At 39.8% G+C, this 24113-nt stretch overlaps 1 long non-coding RNA gene across 1 annotated transcript; it reads right to left on the bottom strand.

The window, feature by feature from the left end:
- Positions 1-14384: 14384 nt before the first annotated feature.
- LOC128017436 (uncharacterized) lies at positions 14385-17612 on the bottom strand. The gene is made up of 4 exons (XR_008184440.1): positions 16207-17612; positions 15996-16083; positions 15522-15611; positions 14385-15170 (listed from the first exon to the last, which is right to left on the bottom strand). It is a non-coding gene; the product is annotated as an uncharacterized LOC128017436 (long non-coding RNA).
- Positions 17613-24113: the final 6501 nt, after the last annotated feature.

The raw sequence follows: 24113 nt of genomic DNA, 5'->3' as shown, positions 1-24113 counted from the left end.
AGTAAAACTGTAATAAAAAAAAAAAACGTAAACATAAAAAACTAATAAAATTACAAAAACAAATGAAAAACTTAAATTGAACTGAAATATAAATATAAAAGCAAACAAAAATATGAAAATAAAAGCAATTAAATATATTACTAAATACTATAATAATAAATAACATTTAAGCTGTTTCTTATTACATTAAATCAATATAACATTTTGTTTAAATTGCCACAAAGGCAAACATTTTAACCATTTGAAATAGTATGCACCAATAAATCATGCACAATAAACCCAGGACCGTGCAAAGTAAAGGTATATGCAAATAGGGTAAATTTGGATTTCATGTTAACTAATTCTTAACTTATTCTAAATCTTCCATGGGAAACAGATGAAACCAGCTCTCTTTAGTCACATCACTATCTGGGATTCAGAGACACAATAACAAAACTTGCATATGTCATTCCTATTTTTTGTTTACTATTGCAGGTTTTAAAGTCAAGATTAGACAAGCCAAATAACTGAGCAAACAGCTGAATGACCTCTTTTAACTCAGAAATGTAACTCAAGTCAGAAATATGTGAAATGACTGTAAGGCTTGTTTTATTTTATTTATAAAGGCACTTGATCTAAAATGCTTCCTGTGAGAAGAAAAAATAAAAAAAGGTATGAATAAATAAATCTCTCATTCTATTTGCCAAGCAAGCAGGGTCAGGTATAAAGCTGCTAGACCTCCTTACATAAATGATTAGTTTGTTAAGTAAATCTCACTTCGGGAGACAGACAGTCAGTCATGCTGAGATCAACACTGACGCAGTCCTGCTCCTCTGGTCTCTTTTTGGTAATCGCTTTAATCATATGTTTACTGAGCTGCAGTTCATTGCAAGATAGATATCTAATCAGTTACGAGCCAGTCTCTGTTCCAAAACGTACTACAATAACACTATTGTTCGGAAATGGGGTCAGTTAGAAGTTTCACGAAAGGCTCACTAAAGCTGCATTTATTTGACCAAAATTACAGTTAAATATTATTACAGTTTAAAATAACTGCTTACTATTGGAATATATTAAAGTGGGGGGTCTAATGCGGTTTCATGCATTCCCAACTGAGCCTGGTTTCTCCCAAGGTTTTTTCTCCATTTCTGTCACTGACAGAGTTTTGGTTCTTTACCGCTGTTGCCTTTGGCTATCTCAGTCGGGACACAGTTTCTGACAATATTGTAATCTTGATTGCACAGACAGTATTGGAAGACAGCTGAACATGATGATGACATCACTGAATCAACAAACTGACTGTGGCTGGAAAATGACTCTTTCTTATTGTGTTCCTGTCGATCAGTATTGTATAAAGTACTGTACAAATAAAGGTGACTTGACTTGGCTCATTTACCCTTGGCTCATTAAAAAGTTGGATTCAGATCGCCCCGCTTGATCCACTCGATGCCTTTTCGGCGGCATCCGTGATGTTCTTGACTGCTTTCCTGAGTGCAGTCCCTTCACTCCAAGCATCTTGAGGGCCCTGATGATGCACCTGACCTCGATGGGATTGCATTGGGTCCTCCACCCCCTTGCTTCGGCATTTGCTGACAGCTGTTCGTGCTTGCCCCTCTTCCTCTCAAATGCCTCCTCCATCCGGTCTTCACAAGGAACAGTCAACTCCAGCAGGAGCACTTGCCTTGTTATTTCGCACACCAGGACAGTGTCTGGCCTGAGTTTGGTCACTGCAATGGGAATCTGAGCTGTCTCCCTTGACATTTCAGCCGCCAGTCAGCTGTTGTTGTTGTTTTTATACAGCTGGACATAAGATGGAGTATTTCTGTGCCAAATACACCCCTTAAGTTTTCGTTTCTCAAGTTTCTGAACGTTTTTTAAAACCGTATCTCTGTCTTTTAAGACTTTTGAGACATGAAGGATGCAATACGATTAACAAGAGATTGACTTTAACTTTGCATGTCCCCTTTAAAATGTTATTTATTCCTGTGATCATAGCTGAACTTTAAGCATCATGACTCCAGTCTTCAGACGATGAGTGACGAATCTGATTACAGCATCTTAAAATGACTGCCTTAACATTTCTCTTGTGGCTTGTACATAGTGGAATAAAAAGAGAGAGGAATTGTTTTGTGTTAAACAGACTGTTTTTGAAAGCTGCTCTTAATTTTCTTTGATGACTACAGTGTTAATATTTAAATATTTTAATTATAGGCCTATTATTCATTGTAGTTCACTGGAAAACATTTTCAATGGGGAGTAAGCTATTAGCCTAATCTTTTACTATCCTGATGCACTATGAAATTAATGTGGGGCAAATTAATTGTAATATTAATTTAATAATAAAAGCAACCTAATAATAAATAGAATGTAAAAGGCTTACATTAAATGGAACATTAATGCAAAATTCTCCAATAAAAACACGAATAACATATCAATTGATTTTCAGATGGTTTACTCTTTAGAATTAATTTGACCAAATTAGTGCTCAAAAAGTGAGTCAGTATTGTTTTTATACTTTGTGTGTGTTAGCTGCTACATACTTATATGCATATGTAGTATAAATCAGCATTACAAAACATTAAATAAAGCCATTTACAGGCAGTTCATTGCTAGTACTAATGCATTAATCAACATTAATTAATAAAGATGTTAATGTGAAGAGCTGCATTGGTATATTTGCAAGCTAACACTAACAAAAAATAAGTAATGCTGAGCAGATGCATTGTTCATTGTTAGTTAATTTTAACTAATGCATTAACTAGCATATTCGTATGCATAAGTTAACATTAAAGTGCCCCTATTATGCCATTTCCAATATTGCCTTTCATGCAGTGTGTAAATTATGTAAACAATCTGTAAAAATGAAAAGCACAAGAAATAAAGTTAGTGTCTCCAAAAATAAAGAACTGACTCTGAAGAGCCTAAATGGCTTGTTAGTACTTCTACACATCACTGGTAACACGTTTGCATAATTCCTGCCTTTTTTTCTACACTTGCCGGCCATTAACAGCTTGGCCCAGCCCACAAACACTGTAGCTTGTTCATGTTGAGAACCCAGTGAAAGTAATTTAGTTTTATTTCCATTTAAAAAAGTTGAGGCTGCATAGAATCAGTGGTTAAAACCCACAACAACCCAACCCCGAATTTTTCATGTGTAGCCATCATGTTACTGATGAATGCTTCTCGATTCCTTGGAAGTTCAACCCAGGATCCAAAAATTCCTTGATCTTGAAAGATGAGCTCAGTGCCCAGTTTATTTGGACCAGCTGCTCCACTGAATCAAAGCCTGTAAGAATCCTAACTACAGGGGTTAAAGCTTTTTCGGGGCTCGAGGGTTGCATGCGGCGAACACATACACTGTGTTATTTGGCAAGCAAAAAAAGAAAACTATTTTCTTTGGAACTAGTAACTTATCTGCCATTGCCATTAGCCCTCGACAGTCTCAGACTACAGCTGGTTGGCTATTTGAAAGAGCAATACCAAAAAAGTTACTCACTAAAATATGGTGCAAACACATGGAAAATTAGGTAGTTTTTGATATCAAATTTTGCTGGTTAGCTTTGTCCTTGACAGGGTACAAGATGACCTACAATCTAAAACATGACTAAAACATTTCTGAAATGGCTTTGTTCAAAAGAAATAATAGTATATTTTATATTATGAAATTAATATTAAATAGGACATATACAAACACAGTTATGTCTACAGAAAACTACAGTTCAGTTCAATTAACAACAACTAAAACTTTAAAATGTTCCAAGAAATGGTAACAAAAACAAGGTTTGTACAGATATTGCAAGATACAAATCCAGGACTTTCCAAGGAAATGCATTTCTTTTTTGAGATTTCAAGGATTAAAATCAGATATTACTTATTAATTAATATTGTTATAACAAAATGGTACAAATATAGTGCAGATAAAGAAGTGTGAAGTCTGCACACTGAAAATTACTGCTCCAGAAGAATTTAATCAATCAAGGCACAGTATCAATGTGAGGTGAAGTCAACTTTAAATAGACACAGGTGATACTCTTAATTAGGCACACCCAATAAATCTTGTTTTAAAAACTTTTGAATATGATTTAAAAATTAATTTAAAATAAATTTAACACTATTAAAAATAGAAAATGATTATACATAGAGTGTAATAGATGTTCATATTTTCTATTGAGTGTTCAAAATACTATACAGACCTATGTCAATGTGCGTATTGCTTTTCACACACCGTAGACCAATGAAATTGAGATGCAGCTGGCTTACTGACAGAATCAGGATATTATGTAGGTGAGAGTTAGTTCATTTGCCTCTCATTTTACACATGCTCAGGTTTATACGTCCTAAAAGTTTTTTCACAGAGGAAGGTACTGCCAAACAGAGACACTTGTGACTGCTTGCACAGGAATCCACACACACACACAAAAAAAAATCTTTAGAAACTGGCAGTAATTTTAAGTGGATGAATATAAATATTAACTATATATTATCACTATTATTATGCTATATATTATTTTGTTTTTTTCAAAGGTGGAGATATTTCAACAGTATCAGCACTGGGACTTATCTATGGAGGTAAATCAGTAGCAAAACCCGAGAGGTTGTTGATCTGAATTTGAGAACTTGTCCTAGTAACATTCGTATTTGTAAACTGAAATTTACACTCACAGCTCTGATGTGAAAACCTGAATCTTTCAATTTGCACAAACAGACAATTATCAAAGCACCCGTGTTTTGAATTAGAAGTTGTAGATTAATAGTCAAATGTGTAAAATGACATACACAAATGTTTACGACATATTTACTTTTGCACTTTACTTCAGTTTTGCTGCACAATGTCAAGTCGGCACTTACAACCTCTCAGATCTGGCATTACAAGTTCTGACGTTTGCTACTTATTTTGCGGTATTCCTGTTGCAAAACGCACTTGTGAGAGAGCCGAGCAATAATAATCAACATGCATAAAGCATAAAACACAAATTTCTTTCTCGGCAAGTCGTGATGGCTGGCGTTGTTCATTGGACAGGTATTGACCAATAAAATGTTTGCACCAAATCCCCGCCCCTGGCTCTGCTCTCTCATGTCTACATAAACAAGTGCACAGGTGTGAGGCAATAATAATTGGCCTCAAATAAAGTATCAAAACCAAGTACATGGTTTAATTGAACAAGACTGAGCACATTTACATCCACACCAGTAAAATTATAACTCACAAATATCAGCTTATTAAAATAACCAGTTTTCCCCGTTTACTTGCATATCTGACTCAGAGCATTCCATACATTTGTCAGTTGTGATGTTAAATTAAGCTTGCAACATCAACTTGCAACATGTTGGGAAACTTATAGCACATATGTAATCCTCTCATGCAGTTATAAATGCAGCATTGTGACTGAACAACTTCTACTTTCACGGCACAAGATGAGAACAATTTTTGTATCAGTTTCTGAGTCATGAAAAGTTTTATTTTATGATATATTTCCTTCTTTCTTTAATGCAAGATGTTTACCCGGTCTAGATGCACTTAAATCTGCACTAACTATGTGTTCCTGTCATGTATCACACATGAGCACTTGAATAAACTGACAGAAAGTGTGTTATTGCATTTACATGCTGTGCAGAATTGGAGTAAGAGGCAAAAAACTACCTCTTGTGAAAGGTTTATGCTTATGCCGTTTATGATCTTACTCTGATAAAAGAAAAGGGGTTAACACATTTACAAATACATTTTCAGCTTATTAAGCGTAATCAACCATTTCTTAAGATCGTTCATGTAAATGGGCTCACTGTTAAACACCACAGACTATATAAAAACATGGACGTAGTGTCCATGACGTCACCCGTAGATTCCTGACAAGCATTTTTGAAGCTCAAAGTGTGCAGAGCGGGCCGTCGCCATCTTGGCAGTGCGTTACCGCACAACTCTCCTGGACAACCGAAAATGGGCAGAAAGGTGGGAGCTGGTTGTAGAAGCCACGCCCACCTAGTGCAACCTCACTGTCAGCAGCAGCAATCCACCTGTCAATCAAGTGGCCACGCCTTAATTATGCAGAACTTTTAGGCTTAATATAATTTAAACGGATGAGTTCTAAAAAAAAATTCACCCCCCTCAGAGTTATCATGAATGGCAAAATTAGCTATATAGACCAAAATAATTTTTTACACCAGGCTGTAAACATGTTTTTTCCTGCTGTAAATTTGGGCATTTTGCAGCCAGCCTCAAGTGGCCAGTCAGTGAATTGCAGTTTTAGTCACTTCCTCGTTGGCTTCATGAGAGAGAGCGGGAGGTTGCCACTTGTTAAATACACAATATGCCTATATTATAACAAATAACTGCAGAGGGCGCCAACGGCCTGGTGAAGTTTCATGTGATTCAACAAGTTTTAAGGGGTCATATGATGCGATTTCAAGTTTTCTTTTTCTTTGGAGCGTTACAAAGTTCAAGTTCAAGTCTGCTTTATTGTCAATTTCCACATGTACAGTACATACAAACAGATAATCGAAATTGCATTACTCTCAGACCCCGGTGCATACAGATAACATTAACATTAAAGCCAAAAAAAATCTAGATCAAATATAAAATGTAGATACAACTACATAATAAGGGAATGTAAAAATGTAAATAAAATTTAAAATGAAGTTAAATAAAGCAGCGCAAGGCAAATGACAGATATAGTGCAAATCAATGAAGTGAACAACAGTGCAGATAAAAGATTTTTAGTGCAAAAAAAATCCCTTATTAAAAATATCTTATTAAGTCTGATTAAAGTGACAAGTGACAAATGGCTCAAGAGCAGTTATTTTATTTAACTGACTGATGAGGTAGTGGAATGATGTCAGTTCCACTTCCTGACAGCCTGGTGGATGAAGCTGTCCTTCAGTCTGCTGGTCCTGGCCTGGAGACTCCGCAGTCTCCTCCCTGATGGTAGCAGGCTGAAGAAGCTGTGTGGTGGGTGAGTGGGATCACTTGTGCTTTGCTGGTGAGACTTGTTCCATAAATGTCCTGGAGGGAGGGGAGAGAGACACCAATGATCTTCTTAGCTGCTCTCACTATGCGTTGCAGAGTCTTTCAGCAGGACGCATTGCAGGCGCCATACCACACAGTGATGCAGCTCGACAGAATGATCTTGATGGAGCCTCTGTAGAAGGTGTACATGATGGGGGGTGGGGCTCAGGCTCTCCTCAGTTTGCGGAGGAAGTAGAGACGCTGTTGTGGTTTCTTGGCCAGTGCTGCGGTGTTTTCAGTCCAGGAGAGGTCCTCTGTGATGTGCACACCCAGGAACTTGGTGCTGCTCACTCTCTCCACAGTCGCACCGTTGATGGTCAGAGGAATGTGCTGAGTGTGTGCTCTCCTGAAGTCAACAACAATCTCCGTTGTCTTCTCCACGTTCAGAGAGAGATTGTTGTCACTGCACCACTTGGCCAGGCGGCTCACCTCACTCCTGTAGTTTGTCTCATCTTTGTTGCTAATGAGACCCACCACAGTCATGTCATCTGCAAACTTAATAAAGAGGTTGGAGTTGTGTGATGGTGTGCAGTCATGGGTCAGCAGAGTGAAGAGGAGGGGGCTCAGCACACATTCTTGGGGGGCCCCAGTGTTCAGTGTGATGGTGCTGGATGTGTTGCTGCCGACCTGTACTGCCTGAGGTCTTCCAGTCAGAAAGTCCAACAGCCAGTTCCACAGCGAGGTGTTGAGCCCCAACTGAATCAGTTTGTAAATGAGCTGCTGAGGGATGATTGTGTTGAATGCTGAACTGAAGTCTATGAACAGCATTCTGACATATGAGTCCTTTTTGTCCAGATGTGTGAGTGCTAAGTGGAGGGCAGTGGCAATGGCCTCATCGGTCGAGCGGTTGGACCGATATGCAAACTGGAAGGGGTCCAGGGAGGGGGGGAGGGCAGACTTGATGTGGTGCATGACTAGCCGTTCAAAGCACTTCATGAGGATGGGGGTAAGTGCAACAGGACGGTAGTCATTGAAGCAGGATGGAGATGGCTTCTTCGGAACTGGAATGATGGTGGTAGTTTTGAAACGTGTGGGAACAACAGCCCGACTGCACAGTCTTTCAGTACACGCCCAGGGACGTTGTAAGGACCCGGAGCTTTGCGTGCATTGATCCTGCTGAAGGATCTCCTAACACTGTCTGAGGTCGGCGTCATCAACTGGTCGCCGGGAGGAGGTGGAGTCTTCTGTGCAGTGGTGCTGTTTTCTTGCTCAAAGCGAGCGAAGAAGGTGTTCAGCTCGTTCAGCAGAGAGATGTTGTTGTCACAGGTCCGTGGTGGGGGCTTGTATTCCGTAATGGTCTGTATCCCCTGCCACAGGTTCCTAGTGTCTCTGCTGTCACTGAATTGATGAGCTATCATCCTGGAGTGCTGTCTTTTAGCCTCTCTGATGCCACGGGACAGGTTGGTCATAGCTGTTCTCAGGCCCACCTCATCTCCAGCTCTTAAGGCAGCGTTCCGTGTCTTCAGGAGTCTGTAGACCTCCCCTGTCATCCACGGCTTCTGGTTGGCCCGGACAGTGATGGTTTTTGTGACCGTTACATCATCAGTACACTTATTGATGTAGGCAGTAACAGTCTCTGAGTACTCCTGGAGGTCAGTGGTGTTATTGCATGTGGCGGCCTGTTTAAACATGTCCCAGTCAGTTGTGTTGAAGCAGTCTTGAAGAACCTCTGATGATCCTTCTGGCCACACTTTAATCTGTTTGTAAACTGGTTTGGTAACTTTAATGAGCGGTCTGTATGCAGGCATTAGCATGACATTGATTTGATCTGAGGCTCTGAGGTGGGGGAGAGGGGGGGGGGGGGGGGGTGGGGGGCTTTGAAAGCTCCTTTCTGTGTGCTGTAAACAAAGTCCAAAATGTTATTACCTCGTGGTAATTACTTCGTAGTAATCGAATGTAGTCCAGTTTACTCTCCAACGAGCGTACGTTAGCCAGTACGATGGTGGGGATAGATGGCTTGTGTGGGTTAGCATTTAGCCTAGCCCGGATACCTCCGCGCTTACCCCTCTTCTGCTTCCTCTCACACCGCTTGTGGCGCCTCCGCTGTGGGCGAGATGCAGTAGTGGGGGTCGGTGATGGTTAAGGCCTCCGTAGCAGACCGAGATCCCGCAGCTGTTCCGCGTGCGCCAAGTTTAACTGTAAAAATGCGGTTCTGCCGACATCGAGCAGAAACTCGCGACTGTATGCGTGCTTACAGACAGGTAGACACGGCGACAACATACAAAAACACTGCAACTCACAAGACAAAAAACACGAAAACACCACTCTGTCGGGACGGAGAAAAGCAGCTGCGTGTGGACGCACCGCCATCTGATTGTTCATAGATAAGATCCCTGGAATTGCAATGACTAAAATCTCAAATCAAAATTAAGACTCTCTCACAGCCTCCTAAAATGGCTCATTCAAACACACCCCTCCACATGTCTATGTTACTATGTGGAAATATTTGCACAATGCTGCCCAAATGTTCCCGCAAAGAAAGAAGGTGTGGTTTCATCTAGTGTGCATGCACAGTCTTATGAGCATGTCAGGAACTTCTAATGGTAGCTGCAGTGACACGCTGATTTACCAATAAGTGCTTGCCTTTTTTTACAAAAGGCGGGGCTTCTTGTGATTGAGCGGCCATATTGAGTGTTGCATTTTTCCCTAGTGACATGTCTTAAATAAAGTTTTTTGAACATTAAAGCATGTCAACATATTCTGTTACACCATTATATGACCCCTTTAAATTCATTTAATTTCAATGTTTTGACACATGCAAAGTCAGAAACGTTTATTTTGAAATAGCGATGTACAATAAATCACATATTTAGAAATATGATGTATTCTCCTGTGTTGGCATATGTTTGAATGATTTACGTTTCAAATCAAGTGAGTTTTCCCAGATAAATGTTAACCAACTCAAACTAACCGCATATGCAGAGGAAGAGATTATCCCCTTTCACACATACAGTCTGTATACTGGTAAATTACCGTTAAGGGATCACGTGTCAATGAGCCCTATTAGAAAAATTCCAGGAAATTCGTTCTGGCAATTATATCGCACTCGAGACACAGGCTTCTTTTCCATTCATCAGGGCTGTATTCAGCCCCAACAAAAATGGTACAAAATGTTTTTAAATGGAAACGGTGGAGCGTTGAACACCCTGTTCTGATGATGCAAGAGTTACAACTATGGCAGCCGAGAAGGCCTGATGAAATCATTATAAATACTTTTACTTTTAGTTTAATACTGCAAAATACGCTCTATGTTACAGCCACTGTCCTTGCCATCCAGAATAAAAGACATCCCAATCAAGTGAAGGGATTTGTGGAAACTGTGGTTCCTAATTATATATGACCATATTATTTTTATTGTGCAAATTATGGTTATCATACTGTTGTTGTGCTATGATATTGTAATATTTACCATTATATAATCAAAGGAGTATAGAAAAGCTTATGAATGTGTCACTCCACAATACAATAGCAAAATATATAAATATTTATAGTATTTTTATGTTACGTTAATCAGTGTCTAGCACACCTTCCTAATGAAAAGATATGGACCAGAAGACATTGCAATTACTAAATGATATGTAGACAGAGTTAAAGAAGTTCCAGATCTATAATTGTGCTCTTATAATTTTAGTTATTTTGCTTTTTAATATAAATAAACGTGCAGACAATCTATTTTCTCTTGTGAATTTATTTTGATGTTAATTACATTGTGTGAGCTGTCTATTTAATACTGCCTGGTTTATATTCATGTTGCTGCTGATTGGGATGACATTTTTTACACACCCACTAAACCAGAAAAAATATCTCATGACATACACCATTGCACACCGTTTCCAGGAAACGGTGCACACGGTTTGAGCTTGAACTTGCCCCAGATGACGCGTGTCTCGTGTTTATTAGAGCAGAAGCTTCTGATTGGCTAGTAATGTTAGTTTGGCTGAGAGTGAAAGCTGCATTCCTCTCAAACATTGGTAGGCAAACTCATGCACTCGAACATGATATCAAAAAGTGTTTTTAAATGTAGGATGACTTTTTATTTCCTTGAACCAAACGCTGCATTTCAGAGATCCGGCATGTGCCCTAGAAGGCAAGTTTATTTATATAGTACATTTCATACACAATGGTATATTAAAGTGGGCGTATTGCTTCTCACACACTGTAGACCAATCACAACAGACCGGGCCATCTGACCAATCAGAGCAGAGTAGGCTCACGGAAAGAAGGGGAAAGCAGAGGTGCCCAACCTTTTTCTTATGAAGGGTCAAAAATCAAACTTGATTGAAAATAAACACTGCATTATACCAAACTGTATTAAATCAAAATTAATGTTTCCATGTTTCCCATTTGTAATTGGTTCATAATATTTTAAAATAAAATGTAAACATTATTCTGTAATCTTCTTAACTTATGTGGTTTTATTTTCAAAGTTGTATAGTTCAATTAAACTCACAGTTCAATGAAAACAGAACAACTCCCATTTATAGCACAATACAGTTCAATGGCCAATACGAGTATTCAAGATAAAACCAACCAACTACAAAATCAGCGACCTCAAATGGAGACATGAAGCTGGTCCTTACTTTATAAAAGTTTTCCAAATTGGGATGCAGCTGGCTTACTGACAGAATCAGGATATTATGTAGGTGAGAGTTAGTTCATTTGCCTCTCATTTTACACATGCTCAGGTTTATACGTCATGAAAGTTTGTTCACAGAGGAAGGTACTGCCAAACAGAGACACTTGTGACTGCTTGCACAGGAATCCACAAAAAAAAATCTTTAGAAACTGGCAGTGATTTTAAGTGGATGAATATCAATATTAACTCTATATTATCACTATTATTATGCTATATATTATTTTATTTTTTTCAAAGGTGGAGATATTTCAGCAGTATCAGCACTGGGATTTATCTGGAGGTAAATCAATAGCTAAACTTGAGAGGTTGTTGATCTGAATGTGAGAACATTCGTATTTGTAAACTGAAATTTACACTCACAGCTCTGATGTCAAAACCTGAATTTTCAATTTGCACAAACAGACAATGATCAAAGCACCTGTGTTTTAAATTAAATTAGAAGTTGTAGATTAATAGTCACAAATGTATAAAATGACATTCACACAAAGAAAATGACATGCACAAATGTTTATGACATATTTACTTTTGCACTTTACTTCAGTTTCGCTGCACAATGTCAAGTCGGCACTTACAACCTCTCAGATCTGGCAGTACGAGTTCTGACTTTTGTGACTCCTTTTGAGGTATTCCTGTTGCAAAACTCACTTGTGCACTTGTACATGCAGATGTGATAGCCGAGCCAGGGGCGGGGATTTGGTGCAAATGACAACATTCTATTGGTTGATGTCTGACCAATGAACAACGGCAGCCATAACAACTAACATGCATCGAGTAGAGGTAACTGCAGCCTGGAGCAATGGGCATGGCAAAAGGTGGGCGTTCCGGAGGCTGCAGATTCAGGACCGCAGATCTGGGCCGCAGTTCTAGGACCCTAGTTTTTTTGTGACAGCGCCACCTACCGTACTGGACGATATAGCGATGGCTGCAGTTTCAGGACCACAGTTCTAGTACCCTGTTGGTTTAATTTGCAGTCATGTTACTTTGTATATAGCATCAATATATTAATCTCAGCAGTATTTGTTTTTAAATTTGAGTTTTGATTCAAAATGCAGCAGAGGTTAATTACTAAATTAGCTTTGAGTCACAATTTTAAATTTAAACCTGAATTTACACAAAATATAAATGAAATATCAATTTTGTAAAATTGATGTATATCAATTTTAAAACAATTGTTAAAATTGAAGAACCTTCATATATATATATATATATATATATATATATATATATATATATATATATATATGAAAAATGAAAGTCCTTGCAGCATGTGGTGCATCTCTTCAGTTCGGGCAGGGATCTCCATTTTTGGATTGTTATATGTATCTTGAAAAAGAGAGAGTCTACTTGTTAGAATATTTTGAAATCATGAAAATATCCCTAGTGCCTTTTTTAATCATCTGTCCTACAATGAGCCTAACCAAATCCATAAAATAACTCTATATTGGCCATGCAGAACATGACAGAAACTAACACATGTTAGCAATGTATAACTGTATGTGGAGTAGACCTGCAGATTAGGCCAAATTGTAACAAGCTATTAAAATTGCCAAACGCCTCATTCATCATTACAAAACAATGGCTAAACAACAGGCTAACACATACTGCAACTAGGCAGTCAGTGCAGTTTAATTATGAAAGATATTTTATACATAAATATGGTAAAACTATGACTATTAAGCCAGTATTCACACTAATACATTAAGCTGCAGGTAAATCTTACAAACCGTACATCAACCATGGTCTTGTCATCTGATAAGTTTAATTAATGTGCAGGCTAGATTCACTTATAATACTTCGTCATTAAACCTCAACAAGGATTTATGAAATCATGGCCACGAATTAACGTCGTAGAAATTAATAAAACTAGCTCACAAATTCTTAATTTGGGGGGAATTAATTATTAATTCATAGTTAGCAGTTCTCACTATGTAAACTTCGCACCGTTTAAATGTTATAAAATAAAACTTAATTAAATATCGGTACTCACCGTCTGATTGCTGTTCATCGTCGTCCATCTTTAATTAGTTTTGATCCAGTACAGTAGGTGGCGCTGTCACAAAAAAAACTAGTGTCTTAAAGCTGCTGTCCAAGAGTTGCGGTCCTGAAACTGCAGCCTCTGGTTGTGCAGGAATACCCTTCTCGCCTAAAGGCGAGCCATACTCTTAATCGCTATTGGCCTATAGATTAATAGAAAGCGATAAATTAAACACATAATCCTATAAAACCAATTGAAATTCATCCAATGTAAAAACAGCGTTAATGATGTAAATAATATTATTTTAAATTACTTTCGAAAATACCTTCAAAATGGCTTACTGACGTAATCACCACCGCACTTTTAGGTCTTAGTTTATCAATAATCAAAAACAGATTATAATTATTTTTGAGAATACAAACTCTTAACACGGTTAGTCGCACTTGCTGTTCTTAAGTTAAAGTCATTTAAAGTCGGCTGTATTTGTTAACATGTATTTTTATCAACTAACAAAGTTTAATAAATACTGTATCAAATGTATTGCTCATAGTTAATGTTAGTTAATACATCAGTCAACAAATTAAACTTTATTGTAAAGTGTTACACTAGAAAACTAGGTTTTGCCTGATAGAGAAAAATTAGTAAAAAGTTTAAAAACTAATAAATTTAATTTAAATTTAAAAATTAAATTTTTACATTTATTAGTCAGAAGAGTTTAGTAACCTTTTAAGTGACATTAACCAATTAAGCAAACAGACAGGTTTATCATCTAAAACATTTATTTAGCTTTCAGTTTCAGTCACCAATTCAAGTAAAAAGATATAAGTAGAATAAAATATAAAATAAAAAAGACTGCATGTGTTGTCACTAACAGAAGTGCAAGTGTCTGAGAGTCCACGTCTGCAGCCAGACCCTTCTCCATTATATTATTATACAACTGTACTACTGACTCTTCACTGAGTAACAAAAGTACATATGCTTCCTGTGCATGGTTTCTAAAAGAATGGAATCAGAAAAAAGTTGACTGGCATTCATCTATACAACAGCTTATACTAATATTTACATTTACATTTATTCATTTAGCAGACGCTTTTATTCAAATCGACTTACAATCGAGGACAGAGTTGAAGCAATCAAATACAACAAAAAGAGCAATTATATATGAGCTATAACAAGTCTCAGTTAGCTTAACAGTGCATGTACCACTCCAACATGTTGGATTAACTTCCAAAGAGTGAATGTCCTTCGAGTGCACTTTGGGCAATGGTACAGTCAAGGCATGAGGATGTAATACCAGAGGCTAATCATTCAGAGTAAAATTACTGACAGTGCTTGTCTCCATCTTCTAATGTTGACAATGTCCCTCTGAAGGAAAGTCAGTGTCTTTCTCAGGTGTGGTGTATATGCAATGTTGAAAGCAGAATACATCCACAAGGCTGTTATGAAGGCTTTATCAAGGCTGGTGCACTGACACACATCTGTTCCATCTTCTGTCCCCACACTGAGCCCTCGCACTATGATTGCCATTTTACAGTCAGTATCCATCAGGTGTATGGTAGGAAAGGTGTAGCCGGGTCCCCCTTTCATAAAATAAATAAAGAATAACAACAAAAACAATAATAATAATAATAACGAGAAAAAAAAGAAAACACTTTTCAGATTCATCAGATTCTGTTGGATCCTCTTTGGCTCAGACAGTGTGGCTACAAACACTGCAGAACTGCAGAAACAATCAGAAGCTAATGTATAAGGTTCACAATATACGGTGCATTTCATCTTCTTGTGTACACTGATAAATCTTACATTGTTTTCTAAAACTAATGCTTTACATTTTTAACAGATGGGCTAAAAAGGTACAGAAGAATATTACCTGAAAAGATTTGAAACAAGATATTTTACAGTTGATGAGTTTTTTTCTTTAATATACTCACTCCAGCAGGTGTATTTTTTGAGTACATCCTCCTCAGACATTCCTTCCGTGCTTTCTCAACATCTCCAGGAGAATGTTCTTGGCGTGCGGTCTTTGATATAAATAATAATAAAAACATTGAACTTCATAAACATTTAGATGATGGTCAGGCAGTGAAGAAGTGGTGTACATACAAAAAGGATTTAAATATCTGTAGTACAGTATCTTCCTTATTAACCTGCACTAAGTGAAAATGTAAAATTGATTAACAGTGAAATAATAAATTATGCATATGGCAGTGTGCTTCTACAGTATCCTGCAAGTGGAGCACGTTCTGCTTTACATTTCAGGTTAAGGGATGTGTCAGATGTGCTTAAAACACAAACTTGACTGATTGTCATTTTCCAGCAAATAAAGATTACATCTTGTTACTACAATATCGTGTATGATTATGTTGATAGAGATAAATCAATGGTTAAAAAACAATTTAACTTACACATTCATTTCTTTCTATATTTCTCTGGAAAGGGTTCTTCACAACCAGTGTGTTGACAGCTTGAATATACTCTGCATTAGTTGCACACCTGGCAGAAAGGTAGAAACAAACTCTAAATTAGAGTTTTTTTATTTTGTCTAATCGTCTTCAGATTGTGAATTGATCATAGTACAGTTGTAATAGCAGAGGTGGTAATAATTATTATACTTACAGGATGTATTCTGTACTCTCTTGTACAAAAAGGACGCAGATATAAACTATCATCTCTGAAGGATTCGCCGTCGATGCGGTCATCGTTTGTCTCACTGTACATATGTTTTTCAACAACAATAAACTAATTACTAAAGCTGCAAGATATAACGCAAAGGGAAAATAATGATCGTATTGTAACAAACTTATCTTAATATACATATTTGTGGTATATAAAGTATAGATAAACGTATAAACGATGAATAATTACCTCACGTCTTATCGCCGCCACCTTGTCTAAGGAAATTGCGTAAATGTATATTAACTGCTGATTGGCCAGCACAGTAAAACTCTTTTCACCAATGAGAAACCTTTTGACACGCCCCTACCTTTTGACACGCTCATTGCTCCAGGCTGCAGCTGCCCCTGTCTCACATGCATAAAGCATAAACCACAAATTTCTTTCTTGGCAAGTCGTGATGGCTGGCATTGTTCATTGCACCAAATCCCTGCCCCTGGCTCTGCTCTCTCATGTCTACATAAACAAGTGCACAAGTGTGTTTTGCAACAGGAATACTGCAAAAGAAGTAGCAAAAGTCAGAACTTGTACTGCCAGATCTGAGAGTTTGTAAGTGCCGACTTGATGTTGTGCAGCAAAACTGAAGTGCAAAAGTAAATATGTTGTAAACATTTGTGTATGTCATTCTCTTTATGTGTATGTCATTCTACACATTTGTGTTTCAGGTTTTCACATCAGAGCTGAGTTTAAATTTCAACTTATAAATACGAATGTTACTAGAACAAGTTCTCACATTCAGATCAACAACCTCTCAAGTTTTGCTACTGATTTACCTCCATACTTTGTGTGCTAGACAGGCTGTCAGTCAATGTAGTTAAATTTTTGCACCAGTAGGTGGTGACAAGGAACTGTCTTGAGTCATCAGTAAACCAGTCTGTTCATTCAACTAATGCAAATTAAAAAGTGGATTCATTCATGAATTTAACTTTGAGTGCCACTTTATAACTCTCAATTGACAATCAACGTGTGCTGAAGCAGGTGTATCATTTCATAGTGACTAACTCAGGTTGCTCATCTCAATCTGCTCTGTGTGTGTGTGTGTGTGTGTGTGTGTGTGTATGGAGAAGCTTCCTGAGCTCAGCTTCAAAAACAGATATAGAGCAGACCATATGTCGGAGGCAGCTAAAAAAATGTTTGAAATATTTTTTTTTTCTCTGAAACATACATGCATGTAAAAAAACAACCAAAACGTATCGCAGTCACTTCCATATGTAAAAAAGTAATTATCACAAAAGCAGAAACTTCTGATTTTTTTTTTTTTCATACTATTGAGATAAATTCATTTCCTAGCATGTTACCTGATTTACTTCTTCTGCAGAAGAATATCAATCATGCACAAGCAGCTGAACTGGGAGAGGAGACTAGAGAAAAAAAAAAAAAACACAAAAGAGGATAAATGGAAAAAGAAGCCCAAGAGACAAAATAAAGGTGATATTGGTATGGAGTGAAAACAGTATCAAATCCTCCCACAAATGCACGTGAGAGATTTACACTTGTGCACACAATCAACAAAAGCACGGAAGAAATCTTCTTATTGTTCAAAAACTTTTGACTGGTAGTGTATTCAGATGTAACTCTCCTTTGTAACCATTAACATTTCATAAGGTCCTGTAATTTAAATAAAAAAAAATCTCAATAACTGTAACAGATTACAGTTGGCCTACATTTATTTTGTAATTAAATTACATAACTCCATTACATGTAACTAGTCACTCCCCAACACTGTGAAGGGGACATGAGAATGTATTGCACAGAAAGACTGACCTGCCAGGTAACACGTCAAAAGCCAGATCACCTTAATGTTGTCTGTTTAGCTTCTTTCTCTGTTTTTGTTCTTTTCTTTTGCTCTTTTTTCACCTCCAGCCTCCTTTCCCAGTTCCTCTGCTTGTGCATGACATTCTTCTGCAGGAGCAGTAAATCAGGAAATTAATTTATCTTGCCATTATGAATCACTGTCTAGGCTTACAGAGCACACCCTTTCCCTTCGGTCACACACAGGATCGAGCTCCACATCGATGTGGAGAAAGTCCAATTAAAGCCACACTTTCTCCACAACAGCAGCTCTCTCATTCCATTTGGTTTTATGTCTCAAGTGAGATGGATGTATATTCCTCACAAAGCACCAAAAATCACCAAAAAAACGTTTGAGATATAAGTTCAAGTTCAAGTCTGCTTTATTGTCAATTCTTCCACATGTTGTCAGGGTTAGGCAAGGAGGAACTCAAGTGCAGACAGGGAATCACAAAACAAGGGGTTTATTTACAATAAAGGGGGAAAAACAAAAAACCCACGAGGGGGAAAACACTGGCTAGGGAAGACACTAAATAATTCTGCAAAACACAATAAACAAGGCAAACAAAGACACTGAACACTAACTACAAATAAACACTCACAGTAATACAAAACACTTCTTCAGGAACAATCGTAGCTGTGGAACAATCTCAGACGAGGTACAAACACAAATGTTAGGGAACAAATCTCAAGTGATGAACAATGAACCGACGCAAGACAGAGCACACTAGGAGATCTAAATAGGGGGAACAATCAAGACACGACAGGTGGCACAGATGGGACAATCAAGACACGACTAGGTTAACAAGGGGGGCGGGGCAAGGGAACGAGACAACACAAGCACATGGCCCAAAGGCAAGGCCATGTGCTTGTACACAAAACACGGGTCTGTCATGATCCTGCCTCAAGACTAGGAAAAATCAAGGACACGAGGGCAGAATCATGACAGAACCCCTCCCTTAAGGAGCGGCTTCCAGACGCTCCTCAAGGGAACATCAAACACGGGACACGACTGACATGACAGACTGGGACACCGACACAAACCAACAAGACATGACAAATAATAACAAAGGCAGACATGAATACACGACGGCAGGGTTAGGGTGACAAATCAAAAAAAACAAACAGGGAAGGGGAGGAGGCGGGACCACAAAGTTCATGGGGGACAGACCAGGGTGATGGGTGGGGCAGGAGTTTTAGGAGGACAGGACGAAGGCTGACGACGGGGGGTACGGGCAGGTCTGGGTGGTGAGGGGCGGGGAGGGGTCTCGGGACAACTGACAGGGGACATGATAGGAGCAGACAAGGGACGCGGGGCAACACTTACGGGACGCGGGGCAAGACTTACGGGACGCGGGGAGACGACAGCTGGACACGGGGGGACAACATCTACTGGACACGGGACGACAACATCTACTGGACACGGGACATCTACGGGACACGGGGCAACATCTACTGGACACGGGGGGACAACAGGACACGGGACATCTACGGGACACGGGGCCACATCAACAGGATACATGACTTCATCAGCAGGACACGGGGCAACACTCACGGGACACGGGGAGACAACATCTACGGGACACGGGGAGACGACATCAGGACACTCGGGATTTCTGGGGACAGGGTCTGAGGACAAGACAGGACTGACGGGGACTTCTAGGATACGGACAAGACTAGACAAATAATCAGAAAAGGCTTTAGCCGCTAAGACAATTGGCATCTCCTTACGAGATGAGATACACTGAACTAAAGTCTTTGCTGCAGAGTCGGCCGCGGCTCTCTCCTCCGCTCTCACGACTGCCGACTTGAATACGGCTTTCTTCTTTGCCGCCTCGGGCACGCCAGCGCTCACCGCTGCTGGCTCGGGCACGTTCACCGCCGCTGGCTCGGGCACGCTCACCGCTGCTGGCTCGGGCACGCCAGCGCTCACTGCTGCTGGCTCGGGCACGTTCACCGCCGCTGGCTCGGGCACGCTCACCGCTGCTGGCTCGGGCACGCCAGCGCTCTTCGCTGCTGGCTCGGGCACGCTCACCGCTGCTGGCTCGGGCACGCCAGCGCTCTTCGCTGCTGGCTCGGGCACGCTCACCGCTGCTGGCTCGGGCACGCTCACCGCTGCTGGCTCGGGCATGCCAACGCTCACCGCTGCTGGCTCGGGCATGCCAACGCTCACCGCTGCTGGCTCGGGCATGCCAACGCTCACCGCTGCTGGCTCGGGCACGCTCACCGCTGCTGGCTCGGGCACGCCAGCGCTCACCGCTGCTGGCTCGGGCACGCCAGCGCTCACCGCTGCTGGCTCGGGAGGAGACAGGGTCACAGGACCGGCAGGCCCCTTCTTCCTCCTCTTCCTCCTCGGGCGCGGTGCAGAGGCTACAGCTGGGTCAGAGGCGGGTTGGGGGAGTTTGGTCTCGGGCAGGGCCGCCTCGGACGCCGAAGACTCTGAAGCTGACTCCCATGAAAGCCGTCTCCCTCGCTTGTTGGGGAGACTTAAGGTAGTGGGAGGTGCCTCAGGATCTTGGGAGGGACCTAACAGATCCCCCAGGGTTGCCACGGCCAGGACACGACCCTCCGGGATCGCCGGCAGCTGGGTAGGTGGGGGGGACCTCTGTGGCTCCTCCTGGGAGATGCTCTCCCACAGCCGGGCATAATTCCGAAGGATCCACTCCCCCTCGGGCGAGTATGGGAGGGTGACCCCCTTCCTGTCGGTGGGGGATGACATCCAACATTGTCGACGGAACTCCAACAAGTGTTGAAGCTCGGGAGACCTCCTGCCTGCTGAGTTCCTTTTTGGGTCGGTTCATTCTGTCAGGGTTAGGCAAGGAGGAACTCAAGTGCAGACAGGGAATCACAAAACAAGGGGTTTATTTACAATAAAGGGGGAAAAACAAAAAACCCACGAGGGGGAAAACACTGGCTAGGGAAGACACTAAATAATTCTGCAAAACACAATAAACAAGGCAAACAAAGACACTGAACACTAACTACAAATAAACACTCACAGTAATACAAAACACTTCTTCAGGAACAATCGTAGCTGTGGAACAATCTCAGACGAGGTACAAACACAAATGTTAGGGAACAAATCTCAAGTGATGAACAATGAACCGACGCAAGACAGAGCACACTAGGAGATCTAAATAGGGGGAACAATCAAGACACGACAGGTGGCACAGATGGGACAATCAAGACACGACTAGGTTAACAAGGGGGGCGGGGCAAGGGAACGAGACAACACAAGCACATGGCCCAAAGGCAAGGCCATGTGCTTGTACACAAAACACGGGTCTGTCATGATCCTGCCTCAAGACTAGGAAAAATCAAGGACACGAGGGCAGAATCATGACACATGTACAGTACATACATACAGAGAATCAAAATTGTGTTACTCTCAGACCCCCGGTGCACACAGATAACATTAACATTAAAGCCTAAAAATCTAGATCAAAATATTAAATGTAGATACAACTATACAATAAGGGAATGTAAAAAAAGACATATAATAAAATTAAAAATAAAGTTAAATAAAGCAGCACAAGGCACATGGCAGATAGAGTGCAAATCATAGTTCAGTGGGGCTTGGGACAGAAGAGGGGAGTGGGGGCAAGTTCGTTAGTGAGTTCAGCTTCCTGACAGCCTGGTAGATGAAGCTGTCCTTCAGTCTGCTGGTCCTGGCCTGGAGACTCTGCAGTCTCCTCCCTGATGGCAGCAGGCTGAAGAAGCTGTGTGATGGGTGAGTGGGATACCTGTGATGCAGAGGGCTTTGCGGGTGAGACTTGTTCCATAAATGTCCTGGAGGGAGGGGAGAGAGACACCTATGATCTTCTCAGCTGCTCTCACTATGCGTTGCAGAGTCTTTCGGCAGGACGCGTTGCAGGTGCCATACCACACAGTGATGCAGCTCGACAGAATGATCTCGATGGTGCCTCTGTAGAAGGTGTACATTATGGGGGGCGGGGCTCTGGCTCTCCTCAGTTTGCGGAGGATGTAGAGACGCTGATTTGATTTCTTGGCCAGTGCTGCTGTGTTTTCAGTCCTGGAGAGGACTGCGTAAAGCTTTGCGTGCATTGATCCTCTTGAAGGATCTCCTCGCGTTGTCTGGGGTCAGTGTCATCACCTGATCGCCGGGAGGAGGTGGAGTCTTCTGTGCAGTGGTGCTGTTTTGTTGCTCAAAGCGAGCAAAGAAGGTGTTCAGCTCATCAGCAGAGAGATGTTGTTGTCACAGGTCCGTGGTGGGGGCTTGTATTCCGTAATGGTCTGTATCCCCTGCCACAGGTTCCTAGTGTCTCTGCTGTCGCTGAATTGATGAGCTATCCTCCTGGAGTGCTGTCTCTTAGCCTCTCTGATCCCGTTTTGACGTTTGCTAAAGATCATTTCCTTTGACAAACTGAAAGAGGAACAAAAGAATAACTGAAAACACATTAGATTTATACTGGACAAAAAGAAAATAAAGCTACTGTAAAAACCTTTCATAAAATGACACAAACACCAACTGCGGTGAGTATTTTTAAGGTGTATTTTATTAGTTTTTTTCACCTGTGACATGCCTTTAAATAAAGAATATTATTGGATTAATTTACTTTTAATGGCAAAATGTTATATACATAAATGCAATTATGCTGATAATAAATCATTATAATTTTGAGCTAGAAGTTCAGGAATATCTAAAATCTATGTATAATCTGATAAACAAGAAGTTGTTAAGTGTTGATGTAGCCTATGCTATCATTTCCATGTTTTTATTTAATTATTATTATTTTATATATATTTTAATTATTATTATTTTCTGTTGTCTCCAGCCCTGGCTATACTGTAAAATGTTGAATATGAGTGTTTCAATAAAAACGGAAAAAAAAGGTACTATTGAAAAAGGTTTAATTGTGTACAGCTTGGATCAATAACAGAAATATACAAACAAATCTTTCATATTTATAGTTATAGAGAATTCTTTTTTTTCCCATTAATAAACACATTTTTAAAATATCACCACAGCTGTATCTTTAAAAAGACTTAAAACAACCTTTGAGTCAATACATTTTGAATAAAATCAGGTATTATATAGTATAACCTATTTACATTCACATTTTTACTTTTGTGCAATTTCATTTATTTGTTTCTGAACATCTGCTGATGTTGCATTTTTTTTTCTTATTTCTATAATAAATTCCAGCTTATCTACATACATTGTTTAACCAGACACTTTTGTGATCCAAAGTGGTTAACAAAACAGGAGTATAGTATAAGTGATTTATAATCATAATGGGATTATAACATCAATGTGTTTTAGTACAAATATATATTCCAGATGAGGCAGTTGAGTTCAGAGATGTTTATGATAAGTGTCTCTATTAGGAAATCCCATATGCATGTGACAAGGGAAGTTTTCATGTGTTTGACTGTTGATTTCTCTTTCACACAAAATATAAACCATAACTATTAACCAGCATCATACACTGGATGATGCATCATACAAAGAATCATCCCCTCTTTAAAATAATCATATTTTTGTTGATTTGCAGGCTAAAAAGAAGACAGCCAAAATTTTGTTTTATACAGCTGTATGTACTCAGTGGAGCGTATAACATCCAAGTAAAAGACAGAACACCCACAGAAAAAAAAGAAGATTCACTGAGTTGGAAAAATCACCTTTTGTTTTAATTCCTGCCTTAAGTCTGTTGGGATTTGTCTCTAACTAGATTTTGCAATATTTGCACTCTTCTTTGCAGAACTGCCCAAGTTCAGTTTAATGTTATGGTGAGTGTTTGTGGACTGTGGTCTTCCAGTCATTCCACAGATTTTCAGTGGGGTTTAAGTCTGGGCTCCGACTGGATCCTGCAGGGACATTCACATTTTTCTCATTCAACTGCTGTGTGCTCAGTTTTACTGTGTGATTTTGGGTCATTGTCATGTAGGAAGGTAAACCTTCTTCCCATTGACTTCCATTTCCATTTCCATTTAGATTTACATTTAGGCATTTAGCAGATGCTTTTATCCAAAGTGGCTTACAAATGAGGACAGTGGAAGCAATCAAAAACAACAAGAGCAATGATATATAAGTGCTA

Source organism: Carassius gibelio, chromosome A7 (genome assembly GCF_023724105.1).
Source record: "Carassius gibelio isolate Cgi1373 ecotype wild population from Czech Republic chromosome A7, carGib1.2-hapl.c, whole genome shotgun sequence".
NCBI lineage: Eukaryota > Metazoa > Chordata > Actinopteri > Cypriniformes > Cyprinidae > Carassius > Carassius gibelio.
Note: the sequence above shows the minus strand (reverse complement) of the source record. Positions and strands in the feature narration are given on the sequence as shown.